The 16,516-nt window shown below is 27.5% G+C and overlaps 1 protein-coding gene across 1 annotated transcript in view; it reads right to left on the bottom strand.

Annotated features, from left to right (window-relative positions):
* The window catches only part of LOC129964304 (F-actin-monooxygenase MICAL3-like), a 74,627-nt gene extending 60,163 nt beyond the window's left edge, over window positions 1–14,464 (bottom strand). The window contains exon 1 of the mRNA XM_056079084.1: window positions 14,218–14,464. The gene's annotated coding sequence lies outside the window, so the exon portion shown is untranslated. The remainder of the gene's footprint in view (window positions 1–14,217) is intronic.
* Between the last annotated feature and the right edge of the window lie 2,052 nt (window positions 14,465–16,516).

The raw sequence follows: 16,516 nt of genomic DNA on the forward strand, positions 1-16,516 counted from the left end.
TTCCATTCCAGACAGGCAAACAATATCAAGCTCTGGACAAGTAGTTCTTAAGCTTTCTCGACACTCGTTGCCCAATGATGAATCCAGATTTTTCAATGGAGTCATATGTAAAACTATAATAAGCATTTTATTTATTTATCTTCAAATTCAACAATTTTTGTAGAGGTTAAATAAATAGCAACACAATAAAGGAACTCAGATTGAAAGAAGAAAGGCGACTTGAATGCTGCGCAATCGAATGTAAGTGCTCAATAATTAATCTTAATTCTGTTTATGAATCCGAAAACCTTGTGAGTACAAGATTGATGTCGAGTATCTGTTCAATTTGTGTTGCGGAGGAAAATCTAGTGAGTCAATTGGCATACAATTGTATTAACAGAAAAGTGCAATTATCCCTGCTTCTAGAATCACCGGTACCTTCACAATTTGATTAAGAACAAGATTAGAAAGCTTTAATTAAACAAGGGATTCATTTTTGTTGGAAAAAAAAATTAAGAAACAATATTCGCAGAAAGAAAAGTACATGAAAAAATTCAGATTTTGAGCAGGCTGGATTATCAGATCATAACATAATAAATGCCATTACAATAATAATGTACCACAATATTTTCGCCATTTCAATTATTTTTTATTATGTTTTGAATGCTTCTTAGTAGTGCATATTGTGGGCGAAAATTCGATTTAGGGTTGAGTGGTAAAAAGAAAAGGAAAAAAAAAAAAAAAAAAAAAAAAAAAAAAAACAGAAGGATAACGCTAGGTCTATTAATTTCTTTTTTCCATTTTAGACAAGTTTTCCAAAATTTTCCAAAATGCCATACATAAAACTCTGACAGGTAACTTTTTGCTAACTAGTCAATTTTTATCCAGAAAAAAAAAAGTTTCCATTATAATTAAGTGAACAAATTTGTGAATCTAATAAATAATATGATGGATAAACTTGTAGAATAATACACATTTCTTTCAAATCCTGGAATTAAATTGCACATGATTACCTTAATTCCTTTTTCCATTTTGATTTTATGACAACAGCTGCCAACTGGAATTAAAATTCTATGAGCTTCAGCTTCTTATATAATGTTCCCTAAGGCACCGAAACACGCACTTTGGGAATCACTATTTTACGTATTTCAGAAAAGCACGAAATTGGAGACAACAGCCAATTATAAACTTCAAATCCTTCAATATTGCAGATACCACACTTAATTTTCTTTCACGAATAATTATGTCAATTAAACCTATTAAACATAAAATGTCAGGAGCGTTCGCTTTTGGACATTTTCAACTACCTTCATAAAATGATGTTATTTATAACCTGTGGTCAAAAATAATTTTGCCTAGCTGTTAAGTCACTAAACAATCTAAACTTGAACCAACAAAAACTCTCCAAGTGTGACTAAAATAATCTTTTCCACTAACGGTTAGTCTTCGCCCTCCTTCCCTTCATTTTTGAATTTCATCGTTTCTGAATGATGTTTTCTTATTACAAGTCTGAAAATAATAAATTACTTGAGATTCAGCATAATTGAAGAATGAGACACCTTCTTAAACATTTTATATACAAGATCTGAATTGCACAAAATTAAATTATGATAGTGGAAAAGAAAGTATATATAAAACGCTAATGCACGTGGCACAGAAATTGCTCTTGTAACATTTTGTCGAACGCCAATAGTGAAAATGTAAAAGCGTCATACGAATATGATTCATTGAATGTTTTTAAAGTTACATTGAATTCAACGTTTCGTTTAGCTAATTACTGGAAGTGCAAACAAAATATTATTAGAAATGTTTTGGAAAAAGTTCGCTGTGTTACCAAGAAGTCCATTTAGTCACAATATATATTAAAAAAACAAGAAACAGACCTCTAACAAAATTTAATCATGAAAATAATCGTGTTTGATTAATAATAAAAAAAATTTAATCGTTGTCAGATAGATTATCGTTATGAATTAGCAATGGAAATTGATGACCATATATTCCAAAAGTAATTATGTTACAAAAATTGTCATTATATTATTTTAAGACTCATAAAATTGCCTTTTTAATATCATTTCAGTATAATTTTTTCGAATAGTCTTAATTTTTTTAAAATTTAATTTGATACACAATGTTTTTTTAAATATTATGATGGATTTTAAACTAATTCATCAAAACATTTAATTGCGTGCTTTTGGAAATGAGTAACTCTATAGTAAAATTTTATCTTTCGTTTTTATTTCTTAATACATACACTTTTTAATTGGTAATGAATTGATTTCATGCTTTTCAGTTGTATAAAATATCAAGTTGAATTAAAAAAATGTATTGCGTATTAATTATTTAACAGCCTAAAAAGTAAAATATTTCGACGATCAAGCTGGTCGCCAAAAATGGCTAGTTTCTAAAAACCACACACAAGAAGGAAATCGTAATCAGAAATACCAGTAATTCCCAATCAATTATATTTTATATGTTTATGAAGTAATGCCTTTTGGGTTTTTTAAAATTTATTAACGATTAATTTTGCCATTGAAATGCGAACTTTACAAAAATAATTTAATTATTTATTTTCCTCCATTTCATTTACATCAACTTTAAAAAAAAAATTATTATGTTGTAAGAAAATTTTTTTAAGACTTTTTAAAATCAACCTTGCACAAGGTTCACACTTCTGTCCGGATCGGCTCTATACATATAGATACTAATCTAATATTTCCTCTCTCTCCTATGATCAAAAACATAGAAATCCGTCCAAATTTCGAGGTCAAATTTTTGATAATTATAATAATTTCTTTGCACATGAAAAAAGGAAGAAAAATGACAGCCCAATGGTGATGCAGTAACATTTATTTTGCAAAATAAATTTTACAGAATAGTGAGAAAGCCTTACACCAACAAATAAGTTAATTTTTTTTAAGTAAAAACTTTTCAGTTCTTGATTAAAACAAAAAATCAAAATAATAAAAAATAAACGCAATTCACTTTCACAACTCATGAGTAGTTAAATCGAAAAAAGCAGAGTTAACCGTAATTTCGTCAGTCTTTCTCAACCTCAATTATGTATTTGGAACATCTCAAATTGGAATTCCAACAGTTCGTAAAATTTACCTTTCCTTTGTAAACAAGAAATGAAAATTCAAAGATGCTTTCCATTCTTTCTGGACGAGGTTATCTATACTTATAATAAAGCTCAATAAATGTGTGTGTGTGTATGTTGTTGGCGCTCTACAGGCCGGACCGTTTGACCTACAGCTACCAAATTTGGTACATGCATACCGTTGAAGTCGGGAATGTGCACCTGGGGTCCTCTTTTTGAATTTTTAAATAGAATTTTATATATTAATTAAAAACTAATTTTCCCACCAAAAAAATCTTCATTTCCCCACTGTCAAATGAATAAGGCTTCAGTTTTTTCCCCCCACGCTAATGAGATTAGGCTTATTTTCTTAATGTCTGATGCATTTAAAATTAAACATTGTTAATTAATCGATTTTTCAGATTCATTCTGACGTACTTTTGAATTAAAACAAAACAGAATAAAGGAAATTAAAAATTTCTAATCTGCATAGCATTACTCCAACTGGCGTAGAAAAATCTACGCATTTGCGTTACCATAACTGGCGTTGAAAATTCACGCATGCGCATTGTGTTGACAACTATTTTCAACGGATGCGGACTTGATTTAAATTATTTTAGGTTAGTTGTATGCTTTTGTAATTAAATTGTAATTATGTTTTAAGTACATCGTTTTTAAGTAGTTTTTTTTTCCAACCTGTTTTCGACCGATTATTTTAAACGATTCTGTTTATTTTCTTAGTGTTTGATGCATTTAAAATTAAACATTGCTAATTAATCGATCTGCTCATGATGAATTTGAGAAAATTTTGTTGACAAATTCTTGAGATATTACATAAATTAAGAAAGATATTCTTTAGTGCCCATAATATTTAAATGTTCAGAGACTCTGTTTTTAGTAATCATATTATTACATTCAGTAAAAAATATTATTACATTAATCGCAGATTAATCATTTCCACTTTAATTTAAATCATAAATTCTACGGGAGCTAACAGAAAATTAGAGAGATGACTGAAGGCCTATATAATATTAAAAATGAATTATATGACTATCAAAATTTGAAATTTTAAAATATTTTGATAAAGGAGCTATTAAAGTAGGAATTACATAAAATATTTAATTATTAAAATTTTAACGAGCATTAAGATTGGCGAACCGGCTGGTCTCCAAAGGTGGCTAATTATCAATAAAACCCACGAAACTGGCAAAGTTTCTTCAATAATTAAAATATCAAAATATTCCAGGAGTAATGTTCGAAATAGCACAACTGTTATCTTAAATGGCGAACTTTCTAGATACAACACAACTAAAAGCAAAATTATTTAACTTGATGGATAAGAGCATTATATTCTAGTAAAGAGAAGCAAGAATTTAAAAAATGCAACAGAGAAAAACATTCCATCCAGTTTTGAAGTTACCAAGTTTATTTCGCTGATTAGATACCACAAGTCAATATTCGATAACGGAAAAGATACAGCTCTTGGCTTTTGAACTTAAGGAAAACAACAAAAGATTTAGCTAAGGCATTGTTTACAGAGTAAACATTTTAGAAAAGGAAAGAAGTTTTTATACAATAGCAAGAGGGAAAAATATATGAATCAAATTCTGTCTTAAAAAACCCATCAAAATCCCTTATTACCCGATTCCCATGAATTCCAAAATATCCGAAAGTCGGTTATAGGTGCATTCTAATCTCATTTTAAGATAACTCAAGTTTTGTGTAAGAAAGGTAATGATTTGTAAGAAGGAAATAAACAAACGGTCTTTTAACGAGAATTCTAGACGAATTTAAGGAATAAAAAGCTGCGGTAAGTGTTAACATGTCAATAAAGATAGTGATTTTTACTAATTAAACTTGTAACTAACAAAAATAATAGCTTGTTTGAACGAATAATGAAAGATGATTGTAATATTAACCATTTGCAGTGGCAAGACATTCACTGGTGCCCGTGCCAAAATTGTCCATTGTAACTCGTACTCGTGCCACACTAAATATCTGATACCTAATAGAAATCGAAAAAAGATTTATTTCTTCTTAATGAATTAATTTTCAACTTTCGCCACATCATTTTATTTATTTATTTTAATTTCTGTGACAATTTTCTGCTGATATGTGTAGCACATCGTTGGAGATTCTGTAACAAAAGCATCTCGATGTGCGTGGCATATCTTTCTAACGCAAGAGCACCCGCTTACTAACATTAAATTGAAGAACGAAATGAAAGCTTTAACAATGTTTAATTCTCAGAAAAATCCCAATTATAAACCGGCTTTTGATGGAAAAAATAAATTACACAAAATTTCTTTAAGATACGCAAGACTCTAATTAAATATATAATTTAGAAAAAAAATGGTTGTTTTCATAAATGCATAAACTTATTGGCACACTTGGCACGTTTGGCGATCTTAATGCATGTACAGTAGACTCCCGATTATCCGCGGGCGGTTTATCCGCGCCTGCTGCACTAAGTTTTTATTTTGCTTCCAAGCAAAGAGAAAATGCTTCCAAAGTAACAAGCAAACACAAATAAATGACTGATTTCTTCAAAAAAGTGTAGTTTTACAGTTATGCTTTTGTAATTACATAATACATTACAGTATTAAAACAGTACATATGTATTAATTTTTCTGTGTATCCTTGACGCCTCTCGTCAATACAAAGTACTTTTTTGTTTTCATTAACAAAATGCATTTTAGGTTAGTTTTGAGTGATATACTAAAATATTAAGCGTTAGTTAAACATTTCCTGCTGCTTATTTTACGTTTTATTGTACATAAAACGATTTTTCAAAGTTGGAATGACTGTTTTCTCTTTTGCTATACCCGTTTTTAGCTTTTTTCGGATTATCCGCGATTTTTGTTATCCGCGGCGGCCACGCCACCCAATTCCGCGGATAATCGGGAGTGTACTGTATATACATATAGATGAAAATATTCTATTAAATAGTTCTGCTCTGAATTACATTTATTACACAGTTTTTGTGTTACAAGATTTTATTTTTATACTGCGCAACACATAAAAAAAAAAAAAAAAACACGCTCAGAATTCTAAATTGATAGCTAATTTAATTAAAAACCTCAAAATTAAATCCGTTCTGCACAATATCCGTCCAGAATAAATCCTTTATCCTGCCTTTGTTATTATGGTCATTTGATTCTTGATAATTGAATTCTACAAACAAGACTTAAAAGAAGCTCGACGTACTTTTGCAATTGACGAAGTATTTTTGCATCTAAGTAGAAGTGAAAGATGTAGAAGTATGAATGGCAGGGATATCCTCAATTCAAATTTCATTAAAAGTAACAACTCACAATGACCTGACTTCAAAATCAGCAAATCGGATATCAAACCATTAGAATAAAATATAAGGCAGCATAAATACTTGCTTATCATCAGTTTAAAAATTGCAAAAATTTTCAAGCTAAGCCCCTCTCCTCCTACTGTGTCTAAGCAAGAATAATTAGAAAATTCACAGAGCATTGCAAAGTGGATAAAAGTTTTAGATTAAGTATTTTCTTTATTAAACACCTTTTCTCTGCCCAAAATAAAACACTGAGGCCTCATAATTTCACATAAAAACCAATATAACTTTGGTAAATTCAGACTTGGCTAAATATAGAAAGACTAAAGTGAAGACCAAGACAGAATTATCATTAGTGAGCAATAAAGGCTATCAACCTTTAGAACAAGTATTCACTACAAACTAGTATCATTCAAACAGAATGTAATAAAAAGAAATAGGAAAAAAAAAAAAAGGGGGGGGGGACAAGAACAGAGAGAATTCATTCTCCCAAAATAGCACATTAGAGAACAATAAGAGAATAAAAAACTAATCGGTGTGACGCCGCGAAGCTATTTGTGAGATGAAATTCGTGCCACGATTATTTGTCATCCTAACAATTTCATAAACTATATTTGCCCATTAAAAGAATGAAGTTTTTGAAAAGACGACACTCTTAAAAAATGGACGAATCCTATCAACATTTCAATTTTTCATAATTCTAACTGGTTTCTGTGGCATCTGAAACACATATTCCATTTCAAATGAAGATTTAAAAACGATTTCCATGTCTTCTGCAATTTAAAATCAGCTTTTGTTTAATTTATTAATAGGCGATTAATTCTAAAATAATTTTAAGTAAAGCATCTGCTTATTAGAGAAAGAATTAATCCTTTGTTCTGAATATTTTCCTTTCCATTTACTTTAAGAGAACGAAATTGTAAAGGAAAATTTTATACAATATACTCACAAAACAAAATACAAAGAATCTTCAGTATTAAAACAAATTACATATTGGAACTTCACAAATATAACAATTCGAAATCTTATATATATTCATATATGCAGATTATATCAGGAATTGATTATCTCACCATTAGTCCATAAAAAACACTAAATGATTTAGCATTTACAAAAGCAATCCCACATTTTTAATTTTAATGATGCATAATTAACTCACATTCACAAAATTTAAAAGTTTAATTAAAAAACAGCATCATGCTAGTAGGTCACCCCATTCACACAAATAATTCTATAATTAATTTATTAGTTTATTTTAATTAGATTAAAATATCAGTTAAAAGCTCTTTAGCTATTATTAAAGCTTAGTTTAAAGGGTTTTTATGACGGATCTTGTGCAATAGTCAAGATAGGAAAAAACATTTTAACTAAGAATCCCTTTGCAATCTTCCAAACCATACCAGCAAGATGATATTGATGTTTTTTAATGTTTATGGGGTCCATATTATATATAACTTCTGTGAAAGCAGATATCAAATCTAAACTTTATTCATGAAACTAAGATTCAGATGCAATTTCAGTGTCAACAAACAAATACATTAAAAAGTTGCTGCAAAAATGTATAGTGATGTTGAACTATCATCCTCATTTCTTTTAGCATATTGCTTTAGAAACAAGCAATTTAGTAATTAAAAATCAATGCATAAGCAATACAAGTGCATGTAACATTCACATAAATAGTCAAATGAAGTTTTAAAAAATCTCACCACTTGTATTTTCTACTATTATGAAAATTTCAAATATATTCAGTTATATTTGATGAATAGATCAACAGCTACTTAGGTTAAAATATTTGTTTTAAAAGAAAAGCACCTTAAAAATTCCAAAAAAAAGTTAAATTTTACTTTTTAACAAATTCAAAGTCAAGGCAAAACAAGGATATTAACAAATGGAAATGTACTCTCGAAGACAGGCAATAATAACAGTTTTATTCCCTTTAAAAATAGTAACAATGATTAAGTAAATCAAAAGTATTTGAATAATGAAATTTGGAACTTGATATCATATTAATGAGAATATATTTTATCAGATTTTAAAAAATTAATATTATTTATAATAATTTTTTGTTTAAAAGAAAAATAGAAACATTCTTTTCGACTTAAAATTCATTCACAGTTATTGAAAGTGCAGCATCAAATGCTTGAAATATTTTATTCCACTTTAAATTAAAAAAAAATTTCAAAATCAATGATACTTTGGGATTATTAGTTCTCAGTATCAGTAAAATATTGCATTATGACATATAATGAATAATTTATTGCTAAAAAATGAAGACAAAAACAGGTAACCTTACATGTAACATAAAGGGGTTCACAATTTTTAGTGATTTGAAAAAGAAATTAGCCAGTTTCTTATCAGAAATCTTCTCTAATTGACTTAGTTGTAATCTGATAAAAAAACCTTTTAATTTATGATGTAGAGTAAAATTCAAACACTTCTTACAACAGAGATTTTGCAGATGAAATAAGAATGAACTATTCACACTTTTTAATAATTAGAAAATAAAATCTTCAGTTTCTTCTATCTGTAGATATATTCTTCTTTTTCTCTCATAAACTATTATATTAAACATAGATGCGACTAAATAAGAAAAAAATAACTAAAAACATAGGTTAAGTAATCTGAGCAGAGAGGTAAGTTCAAAAAACATGATTTAATCCTAATCATATCTTATGCAACAGCAATGTCAACCCACCAGCAAAAGGTAAAATTTCTACTGGTACAGGATTTGTTAGCTTAACGACCAACGTGATTAAATTTGCATAAAATAAATAAATGCAAAAAACTTGCATATAAGACAGGTATTGCAGACCTAGAAGTCTAGTATTTTTCTTTAATGCTACAGATTATAAGAATTTTGAAATTTTCCCTCAATATATATATTTTAATTTGAACTACAAGATAAAATTTTTCTCTCAAAGATCATTTCCCTATTTGGAACAAACTGGAGTATTAGTGAAGAATCTAGTGCTGTAATAGTTTTTCCAAATATTTACTTTCGATTTATGCTCAAAACTTCCCAATCCTTTATGTTGATATTTAAAATGATCCACTTTTTTTTAATTTTTTTTTTAAAGATTGAATTCTATAATGAACACGAAAATATAATTCTTAAACATGAATTTAAAAAAAAAATAGATATAGAAGCTACTCATTATAAAATGATTTTTTTCCATTTTTTTTAATGAAATGACTATAATCCACACATTATGCTAGATTAAATTATTCAGAGCAACAGAGCAATAATCAAGTATTACCCATCATAAATTAAAATTTATTAAATTGGTAGGAATCATTAAATTTCTTTACAATTTTTCACCCATAATGCAATTTAAAAAAAGCACTGAGGTAATCCTTTGATAATAAACAATAATTAGTTAAGATGCATGAAATTAAGGACAGTTAATTATGCATATTTAAAATATCCCATTTTAATGTTAAAAAAAATTGTTAACGTATTCAAATTCAAATATAATTCATGCAATTTCGTTTTTGAACTAAAAATAAAATATTTTATTAATTTAGGAAAAATAAAATTTATTCTTAAAAAAAATATGAGCATGAAGTAAAAAAAAAAAAAAAATGCCACACAGATAAAATATTTTTTAAGTCGATGAGTTACTGCTTAAAAGTAAAGGGACAAAATAAATAAAAATAAAATTTACATATATCCCTGGACACAACATATCCTTACTATGCTATTGTTATATTGTAAATAAATAAGGGGTTTTGCACTTTATTCAATCATATTGATTCAATTATAATTGAAAAAAGAATTTCAGAAATGCATAGATTTTGAAGCACTTTTTTTTTTTTTTTTTTTTTCATTTAACTGTCCTACAAAAGGATAGAAACCTCAAAAATTGTAAAAGGGAAGGGTGAAACAAAAGCAAAGAAATAAAGTTAAGAAATTGTATTCAAAATATTAAATCAGGTTTTGACAATTTATTTCAATTCTGCTTTTCTAGAAACGTTAAGTAATGTTTCCTCTTTCAAGTTCTATAGAAACACATTATAAGTAATGTTTTGATTAACAAGTCTTGAATTTCAGAAGTAAGCTGTTTTGCTTCTCTTAATGTGTTTTTATTTGTGTCTACAAACCATTCACAAGTTATTCCTAAACCTTTAGATTGTGGCTAAGCAAAATCCAACATATCATATAAAAGTTGAGACATTAATGGATATGGAGGAAAGTCAATCATTAAAAGATAAGATGTGCAATTACTTGTCTTTGTCTTGCTCAATAAGGAAATCTTTTTATGCTACAACTTCTACAAAATCACAGCTTTCAATGGTTACTTTTGATTGATAGGGAATTTTTAGTCACAGATATTATAATGAAATAACAGTAAGAAATCCCTAAGATCAATAGGAATAAATACTGATTCAGTATCAATGAAATCACAATTTCATTTTGTTTTTTGTTTTTAGGTTTTTTATTAACATAAAAAATATCAAAAATCGGATCAAAATCAATTATTCCTCCTCTGATGTAGGGAGAAAAATGAACTTCTTCTAACAGTTTGGAAGATTAAAAGTACTACGTTCACTGAAAAAAAACAAGAAACCATTTTCATCACAAGCTTAATATTTTTTTATACCTTACAAGCTATCAATGTGAGTCTTCAGGAATTCTACATTAATATAAGAGGAAATCTGCAAGCAATTTATTAAAATGCAACTTTTGATTAAAAATGCAAATAAAATCATTAATCATTAACTTAACAAACTTTAAGAGAAACACTGTTGATATTAATGATCATATTTATACAAAAATCAATGAATAATCAAATCAATGAGTAAACATTAAGAAGCAAAATTCAAAAATAACCTTAAAAAAAATGGGAAAATCCAAGCAACACAAACTGACTTAAAAAAAAAAAAAATTGTAGGAATCTACGATTAAAATAGTTTTTCTTTTAATATGTAGTGTGAGTAATAATGAATCAGGGCTTGTTTTAATAAGTATTTTGTCTTTTAAAAAATATGTCGTCAATATCTCTAAACAGGCAATTTTGAATAGAATGGAGGATGGCTGCTGCAGAGTGGTTGCACAGTATGAATCAAGCAATGGCAGTTTTATTGCACAGGTATTAGGCTTGTTTAGCAAGAAGAATCACAAAATCTATTCAACATACATTGTATTGCTCAGCCAATAACGAATTCACAACATTGCAGCCTTGTTCCAAGGGTAACATATTTCTTACAAAAATTTTAAAATAATTTTACACTGTTGGATCATATTGTCAAGGTCTACAAATGATGTCAAGATAAACAGAATAGAAGCATAGTATCATCTATAAGATCATAATAGATGCAAAATGTTAGTATGACGGAAGAATGCACTAGTTTTTTTAATGGTAAAGCACATATATCAAACCATATGGAAAAAAAAAATTATTTGAAAATTTGCAATATGTTTAAGGGAAACTATTACTGAACTAAATTAATCCATGCTTGCTAGATTAAAATTTTTTTCTCCTTATAAATTATAAAAAGAATAGTTTGATTGCACTAGAGAATAGCAATAGTCAAATGAGAAAAAGAAGATATATAGAACAGAAAACTACGAACATAAGACAGGAGCTCAATTTCTAAGCTTCAAGCCCAATGCTTCAATATTTGGACATAATGTTTCAGTGGCTTAACATCAAACAGCACAATCTATGAATTACATATGAATAAATTCTAATTAATTTTTTATCCCTTTGTAACTTTTGCTCTCTACTTATAGATTTGCAATACTTATACTCTACTTATAGACTCTAATTATAGATTTGCAACTGTTTGATATTCCAAAATCTTTCATTTAGATAAATTTTGCACATTCATCCAAAAATTTCTGAATTCAATTTGAATTATTTTGAAACAAAATTCTTCTGCCAAAAGATTTTAAACAAACCAAGCCTTCCAAGTTTTTTTTTTTATTATAAATAAAAATCAATTGTTATTTTTTAATTAAGTATCAGATAACTAATAGCTATAGTTAATTGGTCAAATAAAGAGCAAGGTACTTTTCTGTTAGCAGGACTCTAGATCTCTAAATTTTAGAATTAATTCTTATTATCCAAGGGACAAACCTGATCACCAAATTCAAGTAAGGTTCCTACCTTATTCATATTTTTTATTGAAAATGAATAGACATCTAGTGCAACACTGTCAGAAAAGAACACATACACCATACAGATTACTAAGGAAAACGATTTTGGAGCTGGCAATTCTTTTATCAACAAAAAAGTTAGCTGAAGTATATGCTGACTATATAAAATTTAAGAAAGGAGACTTTAAGAAAGAAAAAAAAAACAGATTAAGAAAGATAAAATCATCAATAGGACATATCAAGGAAATGCATCAATAAAAATAATTCATATTTTTTAACAAATACTTGAAATTTAAAGCCCCCCCCAAAATAATAATATATATTGAAAAAACAATTAATACAAATAAAATTAATTCAAATTACATTACCGCAACACCTTTTTAATGATTGGTACAACTGTCAATCTGTTGACTGCTATTACAAAATTCTTATTTGATAAAATATCCATCACAATGATTTAAGAAGACATGAGAAAAGTACAGTAAATATGAACTTATTAAAAATACTAGATGATTTTTTTTTTCATACAAAGATGCAAGTAACAAGCTTTCACCTATTTTTATTGAATAGTATTGATAATCTTTGAGCACTACTTGTAGAATAGACCAGAAAACAAGCTATTTTAAAATGCTGAATTAGCCTTCATTTAAGTCAGTATTCTCTTTATTCTTAACTTTATTAGCTGTTAACTGATACATGCATATTTCATTCCCTCTCTATAAAGGGTGTACGTAGATTTTAAAACTAATTTTAACTGTCATAAATTAAAAATTAAGTAAATAGTCAAATGAAAATTAAACCCAGATCAATGATACTCAACTTTTCTCCTTAAACTGAAAAATCCTCACTAAAACATACATACTTAAAGGAATATAACAGCTGTTTTCAAATCAACAAATTAGGAAAAAGCAAATGAAATTTATAAATATTTTTAATTACATATATGACTTTTCACTCTTATTACAAAGGTGATTTTTGAAATAACATAACATTTATAACTAAAATATAAAATCAACATTATATCATGGATTTGAAAAATAGTTTTAATAATATTAAGTATAAAATTTTTTTCGGGCTATATAAAAGTTAGCATTTGAATTTCATTCACCCTTTAAACAAAAGATTTCATATCTTTGACAGGAAAAAGTAAAATTTTAAAATATATTTGTAACATCATAGTATTTTAGAAGTATTTGTTTTATACTTATACAGAATTAGGAATAGAGAATATTACAGGATTTGAAAAAAAAAGCAATAATTTTTAATAAGCACCAAAATAAAAAAAAATCATCTTTTTAAAATAAGATTAATGAAGCAAATTTCAGAAAAATGTAATAAGTTTCGCAAAATGATTTCATGAAAAAGCAAAGTATCAATAACCTAAACAGACAAATTGTAAATGAATAATAAAAATTGCAGAGCCCAGTAATGATCTAACTCATTACATTTCAGACAAAGAAGATTTAAAATATAATTTTTATTCTTTTTTTTTTACCGACAAAAAAAAAAAAGAAAAAGAAAAAAGAAGCTAATTACAATTGTAATACCAAAATAAAGGATTTTTAACATCCTTTCCTTCGACGTTTCTTTAATATATTAATTAATAATAATGTTAGTAAACCAAATATTTATAAAATTCGATACTATTTACTATAATTCATTAAAGTGAAAGTTACATAAAATATGTCCTGCTAACATTATTAATCAACAACTTCTGGGTTTCAAATAAAAATTGTAAGGAGAGAAAATCATAATTACCTTAATAAAAACAACATAAACATCAGCATTTTTGGCAGTAGTCAAGTAATATTAAGCCTACTCCAGATGTAATAACGATTTCAAAATAAAAGATACTCCATTAATAAAACAGGTGCTGCACAATTTTGATGCTTGGTTATTCTATGCTTACTTTTATACGATTTAAACCGTTACATACAGTTTAAAAGTCAGAATAAACTATCGAATGCAGTCATCAACACACACTGACCGACACTAACATTCACTAATTTCTGTTATGGCATCACTTGAAAAAACAATAAAAAGTTCAAATTCCAAACAAATTTTGGCGCAGTAGTGACATCTATTGTAATAAAATGAAAATAAATTATAGGCTTTAGACCCTTTTCTGCTAGCAAATATATTCAAATGCATTATAATTCATTTAGCTAACGAAAAAGGCCTGAATGCTTTTAAGAAAAATTAGTGGTTTATCATAATAAATATAATACAATTAATTCAGGTTTGTGAGGAATATTAATGCTATTTTACAGATAGTTAAAGATATATATATATTCAAATATTCCAAAACTAAAACTTGCATACCGTTGCCATTTCGAAATATAAAAACATTTAATTCATTTTAGAACTTCAATATCAGGGTTGTTTTTATTTCAAAAAACATTTAAAATCATTAAATTTTATAACTATTTCACTGTTTTTAGTTCAAAATTAAACCAATAGTTTTAAATCTGAATAAAACAACTATTTTTGATAGTTAATTATGAGATGAGCGAGCTTTAAAGCGTTGAAATAATTTCCAATAACCACGTACACACACACAAGATGGAATTTTTTTGTGAAAGTTTTAGCTTCAAGCCTAAAATTTAGCATAGAGATTCTCTTTACTTAAGTCTGATGCATTGTAATCTAACATGGTAATAGGACATAAAACATTCAACAGATAAATAATCTTCTATTCGAAACATAAAATTTTCTTTCTTTTAAATCAGAGGATCCCAAAAGGATACAGTTTCGAAATGTTTTTATTTACAGATAATCTTGTTATTGTTATTCTTATATATCTGTTCTGAATAATTCTTACATCAATAAAAACTTATAATTTTAAAAATATCTTGTTAACCGCGTGGAAAGTCTTTCGAAAGAAAATTTTCATTTTTCTAAAGATTATATCTTTTTTAAAGTTTGTACTTTAAATTTCATATGCTGCCACTAGATGGCACCTGCAATAAAATTTGGTTTTAATTTTGGTTTTAATGAAACCACAAAAGGTACACGCAATCATCGATTTATATAAAATATATATATAAATCGAGTACTGGCGATTTCCTACGCTTTGTACAGTGAATAATAGAAAATTTCCAGTGGATAATAGAAACTGAAGTGATATGGAATTTCATATTATCATATCATTAAATTTTGTGATTAAAAAAAAAAAAGAAAAGAAAAACTGATTTTCTTTTAAGAATCTAATTTTCAGAATACAAGTTCCCGTTTATAAAATTTTTAACTCGTTATTGGACAGCATGAACGCATTTCCTTTCTCTTCGCGTGTCAAAGATTTCTTACCTTGAACTTTCGAGTTGCACTTTTGCAACTCAAAATTTAGTGTGCCATCTAGTGAACTTTTGAGTTGCACTTTTGCAGAATGCAAAGAGGAAGTTTTGTAATCGTCAAATAATTCGAAATTGGTTTTGAAGAGTTTCCACATTTCAGAGTTACTTGAGTCCGAAACACACATGCTCAGAATTAAAATGCTCATTTCTCTCTCCTCCTGTCTATGAATACGATAATTCGAAAATTCTTTGATCCAAATGTATGAAATTTTATATTTGGCTTTTAAACTAAATTTCTATCAAATTTTGAGCGAAATCATATATTCTTACGTCTGTATTCAAAAATATTATAGCTAAGTTCATATTGATGATTGAATCGAGTCCGACTGTCAGTAGTATTCATTACTTGTATTTGTGATTTTTTAACATTTATTTTCTACAGAATAATTTAATACAGAAACAAATATTTGTCATTCCTATAATACAGAGTTTCTCATCCTTTCAGTATTCGCTGCCCAGTGTTCAATCCTAATTTCCATCGCGCCCCCAGCTTACAACAAAATGTATACAACAATAATATATATTGAGTATTTTGTATTCTACTTTAAAATTATTTTTAACTAACTGCCAAACAAAGAGTAAAAGCGAGCCACCATTGGCGAGAAACCATATCTGGCATTTTGTCAAGCAAGCGATAAACAGATGAAGCGAATGAAAGCGGGAAAATTTAAATATTATATTTGAAATAAAAGCCAAACAGGGAG

Source organism: Argiope bruennichi, chromosome 3 (assembly GCF_947563725.1).
Source record: "Argiope bruennichi chromosome 3, qqArgBrue1.1, whole genome shotgun sequence".
Taxonomy (NCBI): Eukaryota; Metazoa; Arthropoda; class Arachnida; order Araneae; family Araneidae; genus Argiope; species Argiope bruennichi.